Source organism: Prinia subflava, chromosome 1 (genome assembly GCF_021018805.1).
Source record: "Prinia subflava isolate CZ2003 ecotype Zambia chromosome 1, Cam_Psub_1.2, whole genome shotgun sequence".
Lineage (NCBI taxonomy): Eukaryota > Metazoa > Chordata > Aves > Passeriformes > Cisticolidae > Prinia > Prinia subflava.
In genome coordinates this window covers 56,053,820-56,068,062 of record NC_086247.1, presented here as the reverse complement: position 1 = coordinate 56,068,062, position 14,243 = coordinate 56,053,820, and the positions used below count along the sequence as shown (strand labels likewise).

The window sequence follows — 14,243 nt, the reverse complement described above, 5'->3', positions numbered from 1 at the left end:
AACTTGAGCTAAAATAAGAAGTTGATTTTATACTTGACAAGATCAAAACCATTTTCTGTTGAAGAAGTTATCTGCTTGAAAGGCAGAAGTTTTAAATAAACCTTATTTCCTCTTCCCTCATAACTTTATTCTTATACTATATACATAAAATATATATTTTCTTATTTTATATATATAAGATATAAAGGATATATAAAATTTATTATTATTATTATTAGCCTTTTAAATTGTGAATTATTTGCTACTTCTATGTTATGGCTGTATCAATAGTGATTATTGTTATTAATTATTTCATAAATATTATTAGTAATTAGTGTGGTCCTGCATTTCAGGCCCAGTGTACAGTATAAATAGTTGTCTTGGGTTATGTAACCAAAAAATGTGTATTCTATTTCATGTGTTGAAAGCAATTGGGGAGATATTTTTCTTTATCCCTTGTAACTCCAGCAGGGAGGGAGCAGATGCCTTCTGACAATAAGCCAGCTGTTAAAACCAGGTGAGGCAGTGTTTCTTATCTCTTTCACCACTGTCCACCCTTCAAGGGATATCTTCTGTTAATGGGCCATTAAGGCTCACCAGTGACACATTACATCATCCCATTGTGAGATGCTCCACCCAGTGTGGGGGGAGCCAATCATCCTACCAAGATAAAATCTGACATGTAGGAATACCAAGCAGCCTGTTTTCCACTGGATTCTCAGAGGAAAACTGGACCCATCTTGCCATCACTGGGACCTTTTCTACAGGATCCTCTCCACTCCACAGAACAACATCTGTTACTCCAAGATTTATTTGGACTGCTTCCAACGCCCTGACAACAGGGTGTCAAGTCGTATCTCTGACTGTCAGGTTTTCTAGGACTTTTGTTTGTTTGCTTGTTTATTTTTTTGTACTACTGCATATTTTTAATATTCCTAGTGCATATATTTAATATTTTTAATATTCCTAGTAAAGAACTGTTATTGCTATTCCCATATTTTAGCCTGAAAGCCCCTAATTTCAAAATTATAGTAATTTGGAGAGAAGGGGTTTACATTCTCCATTCCAAAGGAAGTCCAACTTTCCCTGATAGATACCTGTCTTGCCAAACTAAGACAATAGTTTACAGAAACCAGCAAGAAAAAGGGACCCTTTCCAGATAGACAGACTGCCTCAGTGCTGAATTTTCAGTGATCAGATCCCCCAAATGCAACAAAACACACCAACAATTATAATAAATTCCTACACGGGGAACAAAGGATAAAAATTATCCCATGCAACTCACCATACCAAGGGACTCTGGAACTATCTAGCAGGAAGTATGACCAGAAGAAGAAGTTATGGAGGACTGTAGGTGACTCAGGATGAGATACCATATGATTTTACAGTTTAGATGTTAAAGTGGAGGGAACATTTCATTCTAAGCACCACATCTGTATTTTACCCAGTAACTGCTAAAGTCTCCAAGAAAAGCAAAAACAGAAGATAATTTTGGAGTGCAGACAGGAAAACAGGGATTCTCTCTTCCTAGGCTAATACCTTTAATATTGGGCTACTCAGACATTCTCATTGCTTCTCTATAGCTCAGAAATTTCATGACCTGTACCTTTCTCTCATTTCAGCAGCAGAGATTCAAACTGAGAAGTGAAAGATATGTTAGATATATTGCAGAAAATGCACATGCAGCCTAGGCATGTCTATTCTGCTAGTTAAGGGTATTTCCCATCTCCTGTGAGGGTGAGCTGTTCAGCAGTCTGTGGAATACAAGAGATAACGTCATCTCCTCCCCCATAAAAGAAAACAGTAGCTGCATGTTGTAGGAATACCAGTGCTATCAGTGCCAAGTGTGTCAAAGAGTGTTTAGCTTGCAGATCTTGATCTGGCTTTGGTGCAAATCAGCTGCTCAGAGAGTACGAGTGAGATGTGCTAGATGCAAAGTTTGGCCATTTTGAAGAAACAAACTGGGCACAGGCAGAATTACAGTGTCCCCAAGCAAAAGTCCTCGGAACTCTGCATGTAGGTGCCTGCATCTCTCTGTATCTCACTTTATGAGCCTTAACCCACCATGAAATTCACCTTTATTTCATGAAAAATAACAAATGCTAAGGTGAATTCTGAAGATGCAGGATACTGCTCTATTTTCTTACTTATGGAGGAACAGAAGCTGGGTTATGAAATAACACAGTTAATTTGATTTTTTTTAATATATGAAAAATTCACAGATTTCTTGCTTCTTTTTTTAAGCCATAGATGTATATGCTGGCATTGCATTTTACTGTTTCTTCATGCAGTCTGTGTGATATGCTTTATTTAATTGGTTTTCTTTAAGCAGGCTATTTTCATTTTGCTTTAAGTAACATTGTATTAATTTTAGCTAATAGCTCCTTGGAGTGCACAGAATTGACTGGATGATGATGACATCATTTCATGTTAGTTTAGGTCTGCATAAAGTGGCACTACTACCTGAAATTCTTGGCAGTGTTTTCTTGACTCAAATATTGTCCCTTGCGCTTTAAAAATAATAATAAACCCCCCCCCACAACACCACTAGGCAGCTGAAGAAGGTTCTTTGAAAAAACACCCAACTGGAAGAAGGAGGTTTAAATATATATTTTTTGCTGTTGTTGGCTTTTTTTTGCCCCTGGTTAATTATCTCAGATGACTTCCCTGAGGTAGTTCATTGCAGGGCCATATGACTTCATGTGCCTGCAGTTATGGGTGGAGAAATAATCACCCAGGAATGAGGGGGTGGTAGGATGACTCTTTGATGATTGAGCTGGCTCATGTCATATTAAACTGGTTATGAAACTGCAGTGTAAAGCTACTCCATTTAAACATGATAGTTAGGGTCTTTATAATTTATCGAAATTCTCTGTAAGTTCTATAATTTACACAGTAGTAGTGAGTAAAACCAGGAAGCGCAGGAGAAAGCAGTTAGATGAACATAGTTGCTACTAAAATGTTACCAACTCTTACTTATTTCTGAATGGATTTTGGTAAGTAGACATGTATAAATGAGGAGATGCAACAAAATGAAACTCAGGAGGGCAAATAATTACACTCTTTTGATTTCTGTGACTTCAACAGCACTTCTCACTCAAACTTATGGCTTTAGTTTTTTGCCAGCGGGATACCTATGGAGTTATTTACAGTCCCTCTTCATGAAGATCATTTTATGGGTAGTGTCTGCTCTGTGCTTTGGAGAGTCTACAGGGTGTGTTTACCACCATAACACGTATTTGAACATTCCTCTGAGTCCAATTATTTTTACCCAAACAGTACAGGAGGTTTCTTTACAAAAATAAGGAACACAAAGCCATACTGGCCCTCGAGGAGCTACAAATAAGAGGTTTCATTGCAAATATGAGTATGTAAACTTATAGACCTGTTTTACTGCATAGAACACACAAAACCATCACAAAATGTACCTCAGAAAGGCTTAGATTTTCTGTGCTCAGGCAAGTAGTCAGAATAATCTGAATGCTTTTGCTAACAAAATGCGTAGAACAAGTGAGAGCAGGAAGTATTTGCAAATGTTTATTTGAATAAGTGAGTCTGAGTCACTTGGATAACATTTGCAACCATTTTCCTTAAACAAATACAGAAAGAAGGAAAAAAAAACCAACAAGAGTGCAAGCAAAATTTAATCCCCACTGTTTTTAAAAAGGACTTGTTTGTGAATGTCCCTGTCATTAAGAACTTAGTCCAGATATCCGTGTGTCCATCTTTGAATCTTTCCAATGTCCTTCCTATGTTAATAAAAATTGCAGTTATCCAGTACAGCAAAAATGCTTTTAAATTAAAACAAATGAAGAATACACATAACAGTAAGATAAAAATTATTCAAAATGAACTATTCTACTGAAACATCAGGATGTGCTGAAACATGTTTATGTAATTTTGAATTAAAAAAAAAAGCGAATAAAATGACTGATGCTTTACATTCTTCCTTTTCCAGGCAGACCTGTACTGGAGTATCAGGAAATAGGAGCTGCATTCTAAGAGGTAGGCTAACCTCCCTACTTCTGAAAAAGCTTCACTGGGTACAGTATATGTAGATCATTTTTTGTGCCCACTAACTTTCCCCTTGGCTCTTAAAAGTATGTCTACATGGAAATGCAAGTGGAATGGTAAAATTGAGCAGCTGGTGCTGAGAAACCAATATCCCAAGAATAGATGCTTCAGTAGTACATGTAAATGGGTGGAGCTTATTTTCTGGGTCATCTTGCACAAAAGAAATGTTGTTCATGTGTTCCAAGATGACTTTGAAATATAAAGTAAAGTACATAAGGGAGATTTGAGAGGTTAACTTTAAAAGCACATCTCTGTTGCATAATTGTAGTGCAAATGCACACACTATAAACATATGTGTATGTGTATACAGTGATCTTGTACTACTGAGGGTTGTGCTCCCTCCAGAGCAGTACATTCCTGAAGGCTGCTGCCTCATCAGCAGAGCTGTTCTCTTTCTGTACCAAGTTTCGCTGTCCCTTTCACGTCATGGTAAAATACAAGGTGAATGAAATATATCTTTCCATGAATGCTTTCTAGGTTCTTCCCCTGACTGCAAGTGCAGAAGCAATTGTTTGTGATTGCTTGAATAGGCATGATTTTCCTTTATCAATTCCTCATACAGCAGACTATGTCATGCTGCGTCCTCTCAGCGTGACCTGGAAAAATGATACAAACTTTTTCATTCACTGAGTAAATATGCCATGCATTGAACTCACACTCCAGTGAGAAAAGATAATTTCAGTCAAGTTAAGGGCCTATCAATCACAATAATTCCTGAGTCACACAAACCTGTATGATTTTTGTCAAGATTAATTCCTTACTCTAACTGAATTTTAGGAGAAAGAACCTGGACTAACCTAAGTGTTTCATATATGCAACATTTTACTGCAAACCTGAAACAACTCATATAACTTACATATTTTTACCACTCAAACCTATACAATTAGGTAAAAAAACCCCACCCTATTAAGGTCAAGATTGGGTATCTAAGTCACTGGGAACTCCCTGTCAACACATAAACAATCCATGCCAAATATCCCCTTCATGCTTCACCAGACAGGCACAGCTGGAGTTAATATAGCTTTCCCAGGCAAGTTTATAAGCATCAGGAATTACAGGGTGTAACATCACCCTAAATATTTCCATTTTATGGACATGACATACATTAAGAGTCTTCTGTTTTGGAATGTAAATACCACTGAGACTGGCAGCTGAGCTGAATCATCAAACAGATCATCTGCAATTGCAGAGAAACTGAACCTACTGCATGTCCTGCTTTGAGTATAATGTCATGCCAAGAGAATGTGAGGTTGGAAGAACAGTGACAGGAAAAAAGGTGATAAGTTGTTTCCTCATTTTTTGCCTCTCTGTGTATATAGGCAAAATCTATTTCCTATCCTCTCAAAATGGTTTCCACATTTATCATGTTCATCCCTGATTTTCTAGATATTTTAGCCTAAGACCAATGTGGATTTTAAGGCACATTTGTACTGAAAAATTTGCATAGATGTGAAATTGTGTGAAAACACATTTTGCCATTAATGGAGGAAAATGGATTTGATATACCCCAAAATTATGCAATTTGCTGTAGATTTTTTTTCTTCCAATAAAAACATATTTTTTCTCCATTAAACCAGTGACAGAGTAAAAAAGACATGGAGACAACAAATGGTTAATAATCCAAATGCACCCAGGGAAACTGAACAGGGTTTAGCATGACGATTTTTAAGACACAAAATGAGGAAGAGCATCTCCTGGCTGGCTGCAGCCAAGGTGCTTAGCAGAGCATGGAGAGAAGGTGAAAGAAAAGCAATGAAACATAAAGCATCGGGGAAGAATTGAGACAGGATGACATGACAGCAGGTAATGACCGGGAAGGGGAAGGAAAGCAACAAAACAAATGATGTGTTTAAAGCATAAAATGAAGACAAGCAATGCTTCACATTCCCTGCTGATGGGCAATCCGTGTTTCATTAGGATACCTGGTATTTAACAGAGGGAGAGGGATGGGGAAGTGTGCAGTGTGGGACTGAGTTGGCAGGGAGGCTGCTAACAAGTTCGCCTGGGGGAGTGGAGACCCAGCTGGGAGCCCTGGAATTGGCTTCTCTCTTGTGGTTTGTGAGAAATGGGGTTTACACACCACACAGTGCACAATTGCACATGCAATCTGTATGTGTTCATTTTGTGGTGCTATAAATTGGTTTCTTTTCAAGAATATATGTTAATTTTGAAAAGCAACTCCACCTAGTAAACACACAGGACTTGGTCTTTCAGCTTACCTAATAATGAGAAAACAGATCTGATTTTTACATAAGCCTGTTGGTCGAGGTCAAAAAGGCTTCCTGTGTTCTGTAACCGACAGAACCCTCCAAATGTCAGCATGTAAATATCCAGCTTTACCTGTGGAAACTTTTAATCATTGGAGCTTTAACTATGGAAAGTTTCCTCCAATTCTGTTCCTAAAATTTCTTTTTCCTCTGATGAAGCAACACATTAAATTTTCTTCTGCAGCCCTTTTCTTCTGTGCTCTTTATCTTATCCTGCTCATAAATGCTACTGTGTGAACAGAAAGAAAAAGAGTGGTTGAGCTGGGACAATGGGCAGGTAAGGCATCATGACAGATGTTTGCCTACCATCTGTAATAACTTTATATATCTAGGTGCGATTACATTCCTCTTGACACTAAGTGGGAACTTTTTGCTGCATATTGGCTTATATTTAAGTGTGTTAGGTGATAATACATAACCCTCTCCTCTATAATGTCCACATACTTTCTATACTACGGGTTAGTAGTGGAGTTTGTTTGTCTTTTTAGCTACAGCTGCCATGCCATTCTCAGCCAAAAATTACATGATTGGCCAAATGTAGGACAAATGTGCAAACAGATTGTTGCAGATGGGGAAAATTAAAAAAGATTCAGAGAAGTACTAAAAGTTTTGGGTTTGTATTTCAGAAGCATTTAATTCAGACTAAAAAAAAATCCCACAAGTAGGTCTTTGGGGTCTGTAGTGGTTGTCCAGTTCTGATGGAAGATCTGCAGTGTTGTTTAGGACATTTCAGGTTCTCATTCCTACAACTCATGCCAGCTGGCAGCTTCTGCAAGGGATTGTTCATCAGCTAGAGAAAGCTTGAATTCCATGCTTCCATTCTCCAATGCACTTGCAGTATTACCCGTGCATCCCTTGTAATAAGGAGCTCAGATGAGTTATTCTGCATCTGTTGAGATCCAACCCCCCTTAGCTGGAGGCATACACAACAGCCTTAATCAACAGATTTCTGGCCCTGTGCAGCTTTAAACCAATAAAATACTGTGGGATAAACAAGAACATCTGGTCAGATGGTTATTCAAGGTTTAGTGGAGTTTTTCAAAGTACGGTAGTCACAGTGTTCACTGTGTTGGGATTTCTGCACATTTGCTGTGAAGGGAATGCCTTGGTAGAATATAGCTAAAAATGGAATTGAGATGGCTGATTTAACCTAGGTGTTTTTAACAATGATGGTAATTTAACCATAATGTTTTTATGATACTGTGGTCTGTGGGAGTCTTACTCAATTCTGCAGTTTGGAATTTCAGACTGTTGACTATATAATGTAGTAGTAAGCAAGAGCTTTTTATTTGTACTGAATAATACCACTATTTAAGCTGATATGGTATTTGGTATCAAATCCAGAAATTGTAATATTAGATCCTTTTATATTCTGTCTTTTTTAGATACTTCAGTGGGGTGAGGAAGCTAAGTCACACCTAACAGAATAACTGGACGTCAAAGTTAACTGGACTTTCAAACCTTGTAAAATGGTAAAATGATTTTTTATTTTAGAGACACACAACATTCAAAAGTATGTTGCTTTAATAGTAGGGTATTAAAGGTGAGGCCTTTTACACTTGGCTAAAAATCTTTCATTCTCTTTGTATACCATTTAGTTTCTGAATTTTTAGAGAGATATATAATACTGCATATGACTCGTAGGATACTGTGGGTTACTTGACTTTTTCCCTAAGAGATTAATTCTTACATTCATTCACAACAGATGGCCACATTTGCAGTGTCCCTGCTGGTGCTGGGGTGTACCTCCTGAGGTGAAGGACTGAGAACAGAGATAAACCTTTTCCTCAGGAGGTCTTGGATGATGATTTTGAAGGCTGGGATTTCCATACAGCGTAGGCTGCAAATTGGAATCACAAATATCATGTCTGACTTATACAGGGTATCACACTTGGCCATCCAGGAGTACAGAAAGTAACAGTACAGAAATACCTTGAGGAATAGATATATCCCAAATAAACCTTTAGGAATTTGTATGCTGTATTTCATATCTTAAATGAGAGCTTTTAAACAACATGGAGGCATAGTTTTCTTTCTATGCTTTTGGGATTTTTTTTCCCAAGAAGAAGACAATAAAACAATGTTTACTTTATACCTCTGCACAATTAGCTGCTCTCTTTCACCTATTATGCCATATATGTTTTCCAAATGGTTGAGTGAATAGAAGCTCATTCTAGAAAATGTTTTCATGTCCAAACTGCAACATCATAAATACTCTAACCATGTCCAGCCTAGAGAGGGTGTCACCTGACACCTGTACAGAAATCCACACATGTCCCCAAAGATCTCACAGCAATCAGTCCATCCCACCTTGACTGTGCTGCACACTTCTTGTGACTTCCACCTCCCTCCCACAGTTACTTTAAAATATTTAAGGTAATATCCAAACTTTCAGAGTTTGGAGGCAGGGAAGGTCCTAATTGCCCTGAATGGTGTGTAGTGTCCTTCTTTTGCAGTCCCTGCCTCTGCAAGCTTTCCTCAAACCTCTTAGGGAGTTTGAAGCCTGTGTGCAAACTGGACTCAGAGATGGTACAGCTGTAACCTTGGAATATCTGAACGGTGGAGGGGAAAAGGGAATGGGACTTCTGGTCAGTTCATCACGTGTAGCTTTTGTTTCTCCTCCCTCCTAAGGGAGAATTCTTCACACTCCTCTCCTGCTCCAACATTGGGTCATTCCCATGAGACAATTCCCTCCATGAACTGCTCTGGTGTGGGTCCCTTTCATGGGGTGCAGTGCTTCAGGAAGAGCGTGGATTCTCCATGGGGTCACAAGCCCTGCCATTAAACCTGCTCCAGCATGACCCCCTCTCTTCGAGAGGCCAAGGTCCTACCAGAAGTCTTCTCCAGTCCAGGCTTCCCATAGAGCTACAGCCTTGTCCTGACATCCACCTGCTCTGGTGTGAAGTCATCCATGGGCTACAGGTGGATCCCTGCATTCCCGTTATCCTCCATGGGCTGCAGGAGCACAGCTGCCACACCATGGTCTCCATGGGCTGGAGAGGAATCTCTGCTCTGGCGCCTGAAGCAGCTCCTCCTCCTCCTTCTTCAATGACCTTGGTGTCTGCAGAGCTGTTCCTCTTGCATATCCTGATTTTTCTCCTGTCTGGCCCCAGTTATTGCTGCACTGCACCTTTTATTCCCAGCTTATCTGTCATCCCAGAGACCCTGTGCTGATGTTGACTGGCCTTGCCAACAGGCGGGCCTGTCTTGGAGCTGGCTGGCGTTGGTTCCATTGGGCATGGGGGAAGTTTCTGACAGTTTCCCACAGAAGCCCCCTGTTTCACCCTCCCCACTCCCACTACTGAAACTTTGTCACGCAAAACCAATTTATCCATGGAAATGGGGTAGCTCTGCCTTGCTCTGGGAATGTCTCCTGGAAAGGCTGCAGTTATTTCTCTTCATCCAACTCAGCTGAACTGCTGGCGGTCTCCAGTCCATGGGGATAATGTCTGGCAGACACTCAGTTCCACACGGGCATTATCCACCGTCTTTCTGATGGTGAGTTTCTGCTTTGAGCAGCAGGGCTCTGTCTCAGGCCCATGTTGTCTGGAGTGCTCTCCAACATCCCTTACAGTGCCTGTCTGGTGGTCCTTGCCAAGCAGTGGCACTCTCCTGGCTAGTAGAGGTCATTTTTGTCCCAGTCAATAATCTGTGACAATAAAAGCTCACAGTTCTGACTGTGTCATTGGCATTCACTGTCAACATGTTCCAGGTGTGAGACCAGGAGGCTTTCTTCCCCTTCCTCATATAGATCTTCTCAGACAATATCTGCATTGTAACTTTAGCTCACACAAACAAATACATGCATTTGCCAGGAGCTTTTCACACTTTACAATTGCAAGTACATTGAGAAGTAAATTGCAGCCAGCATTATTATAATAAGTAATGTAAGAATATTATTTCAAATGTGGCACTTATCTAATGACATAAAGACTGCAGGGCCTCATACATGTATAGAAAAGTCTGCAGCCACTTCCAATGTTCTTAGTACCTGTTATGGTTTCTCTGTCATGTTTTCTTTCTTCTTTAGTACAGTGCTTGAATTTCTTCCCCACTGAAATGAAAAGGCACTGGAAAAAATCTCTGTAAAGGAAAAAAAATAGTTACTCTAGCTGTTGTTCTTGCTGTGCTTTGAAATAGTATATTTTCTGTCAGCTATCTACAAGAAAATTTTTAAGAGGAGCCTCAGTACATTAATCATCATGTTTGGACAGTGGTGGCAAAACCCTCACACATATTCAACTTTTCAGGACCCAGAGCTCATCAATGTGCAAAACCCATTAAAATTCTAAAGGCAACAAAATGTCTATTCTGCAAAGAGCGAGCAAACATAATATACTGACACTGGCTTTGGCAAATGACCACTTGTATTTGTAGACCTTACCACATAATTCAGACTGCACTGCTCCGGTGCTCAGTCTCTTGGCAATGACTTTATCAGTCAAAGTGAATCAGTCGTAAGTCCTGTCATTATCAGGGCAGTAACCCCTCTCAAGTTTGAGGGCTTCCTCATTTGTTTTCTCTACTTTTGTGCTACATTGTGTCCTGAATTTTACTTCATCTTCTCACTTTGCTTCCTTCTCCATATTGCCCTCACTATAATAGTTTATGTTCTTTCAAGCTTTCTGTTTTCAAGAAAGGATAAGAATTGCCTACTCCTTTCACTTGATTCATCATTAATTGCACTTAGTTGGGGTTTTTTTTGTTGTTGTTGTTTTTGTACATTGATTTTAAGATCACCTTTTACTCATATGTATAAGTACATTTCATTCTATTTATAGGTAACTCATCTTTTAAACACATACTGTCGTGATTTTGCTGAAAGCCTGAGAAGTAAATGAGATGAAGACTTGAGATGAAAACCACCAATGACTTAGGCAAGCCAGTGAAGAAAAAATTACCTTTCTGCAACAATATGACTAGATTCAAATCGTTTCTGCCTGGCAGGAAGTAGAAAAGCATTGTCTTTTTTTGCAGTTTTGGATGATCTCTGGCATTTCTTTTTATTGCTTGCCTTCATTGTTTCTATAGTTTTTTTTTTAATATTCTGGCACAGATAGGTGGCAGTAGAAACACACATTTAATGACATAGCCTGGGGAGCCCATAACTAATATTTGAGGAGCAAAGTTGTGTATTTAGGCATCATGGAATGATTTTTGATAAACCAGAGTCCACCAGCAAATGTCACACCACACTGCAGATGCCAAATGCTGTTAATTGTGTTGGCTGGCATTAAAGATTCTTGCAAATCTCAGATATTGACACAGGTCTGGAATCATTTAAACAGACTTCCTACCTCCTCTGTCTTAGCTGTTTCTTCCTTGGACAAGGTAGAAATTAAATGTGAAGCTTTGGATTTCAAATCCAGATCCAATATTTTTTTTGTTTTTGTATTCAGTAGCAAGGCCTGAGCTTTTTGCTCAGGAACATAAATAACAGAAGTATGTAGTATTTTCATTCTGAAACTCTGAACAAATTTAAACTTGGTGGTGTGGAGTTGTTCATCATAGCTATAAATGAGCTTATTAAAAAAAAATCAAGATAGAAGTGTGTCTTTTTGTTAATTGTTGTGAAAACAGAAATTTATAACATTTCCCTATTTTAGAACCTTATTTATCCTTCTCAAATAAAATAGATTGTGAAGAAGTTTGTAAGAAGACACATATCTGATTAAAAATGTCAGCATGATGTCTGAATTCAGAATTCAATGTCTACACACAAGCAAATGCATACTACACAGGTGAGTTCAGAAGCAGAACAACAGTATTTTTTATTTTATTCTGCTTTTTTTTTTAGTACTTTCTTGAAAGCAATGAAATATTTGTATAGAATAGAACAGTTACTCAAACAGTGGCTAGTTTTCTAAAATGAAGTTCTGTCAAGAAAAAAAAAAAAGAGGATATGGCAGTAAAAAAAAAAAAGTAACAAAAGCAAATGTAAAACCATCTGCCAGCCTAGTTTGCCAAAGTGCCAGATGCTGCCTCTAGTAGACTCTGTTCCAGTGCTTTGGCATCTGGATGGTCCTTTGTAATGAGGCAAAACTTTGACAGTTGCTGAATTTTGTGGATATATGTATGCTTGGTTTAACAATGATTATATTTTCAGAAATCAAGCTTCAGCAGAAGCCATCTCATGCAAAGTACACAGGCCCAAACCTTAAAAAAAAATAAAAATACCAAGAGAAAATAAAAGTACTAATATATTATTTATAATTCACTAAAGAAGAGATTTATGTAATTTTTTGTGTCTTTGTAATAAATGTCTATGAAAGTTATATGTAAACTGTTCTTTAAAGAATTGTGTTAAATAAAATACAGGCAGGTGGAGAACAGAAGTAAAGAATATTTGTTATTCTATTTATGTGATTTATAGGACAAATCATAAGAAAAAATATTAGGAAAAAATATTCTGCGTGGGCTGAATAAAAATAGTCATAGAAAAATAAATCATAAAAAAACATAAATAGTTTTGCACAGACTAATTTTAAGAGTTAATCAAGAAATAATATGATAAGCATACTTTTTTACTCTAATAAAGAGTGAAAAGACTGTTCCAGGAGTTCCTTGCAGATCACAATTATTTTTGTGAGTACATGTTCTTAGAGGATATTCGTACCATGATTAACGATATTATGACACCATTTTGTATATATATTTGTATATATAAATACCTTTTGTACATAAAGATAAAGAATAAAAAAATAATGCTGAGATGTAATATGTTGTAATATCTTCCAAATTTTTGAAGCTCAGTTTTCTGCAAGCTCATGTGGAGCTCCAAATTGTTGACTATATACCTTAGAATAACTTTAAGGAAAAGATTTTAAGGGAGAATTGTGAAAATTTGTTTCTTGGTCATCAATTTGATAAGCTTATATCAAAGGCATTAGCTACTTGAAATCTAGATTTGTGTGTTTATCATAAATGTGATTTCACCAATTCGTCTTATCAATAAATGTGCTTCTGCTGAAAATCTGAGCTGAAAAACAAATAATAGAAAAGTTCTCCAGTACTCTTTGAAATTTACACTGTCACTTTAAAATTTTCTAGAATTGGCCATAGTCGACCAAAGCCATCTCAGTGGAAAGATGTAGAACAATATTCTTTTGTGTAGTGTTACCTTTTTTTTAACAGCTGAAATTTCCAAAATATACCATACTTTGTGAAAGCCAGGCATGCAGGTGCTCATGAAACCTGAGAAGAGAGTTAGAAATGTCCCTACTGCCAAAAGGATGAAGAATCAAAGACTACATTGTAGCTGAAAACACTTCCAAATGCTTTCTGAAAGTAACGCTGCAAACTCTGAAAGCTCTTTCCATTTTCATTTTGCAAGACTTTCTATGCCAAATAAAAAGAAGTCGTATTATTTCCTCTTCATGGAGAATGACGTAAGATGCACAGTCAATGTTGTGCAATAAAAAAAAAAGCTAGGAGCAATGTATGGGAGCAGAAGCACCTGTTATTAAAACTGGGTGTGAGTCTGTCTGTGAACGTGTGTGAGATGTTTTTATCTTTCTTCAGTTTTGTTGTTCATCAGGTCTCAGTTATAAACAAGAGGCACAGAATGCGTTTCCTTACCAAAAACAAACAAACAAATAAAACAAACAAAAAAAAAACACTTAAAAAAAGTTCTCTCTTTCTTATTTGTCTTCTTTTTCATCCTGCTTATCAACACTGAAAAGTATACGTTTAGCTTTGTTAATCATATGCTAAATAGAAATGGAAGGTTTTAACTCATGCTGAAGGTGACATGTTATAGTAAATAAGTTGTTACATATGAAAATTCAGAACTTGGACTCATTTTAAGGTAGTCAAAGGGACTGTTAATGGGGAGTTGGAGGACTGAAGGAAATGGTAAGAATAAGGGAATCAGTGGAGGCTGTGAGGAATTTCAGTACTTGATGGCTGTAGATATTAAAGCAA

At 37.8% G+C, this 14,243-nt stretch overlaps 1 long non-coding RNA gene across 1 annotated transcript; it reads left to right on the top strand.

Moving 5' to 3' along the window:
* Nucleotides 1-5,737: 5,737 nt before the first annotated feature.
* Nucleotides 5,738-13,992, top strand: LOC134562405 (uncharacterized). Its single transcript, XR_010083159.1, has 3 exons — nt 5,738-5,856; nt 7,706-7,792; nt 11,102-13,992. It is a non-coding gene; the product is annotated as an uncharacterized LOC134562405 (long non-coding RNA).
* Nucleotides 13,993-14,243: the final 251 nt, after the last annotated feature.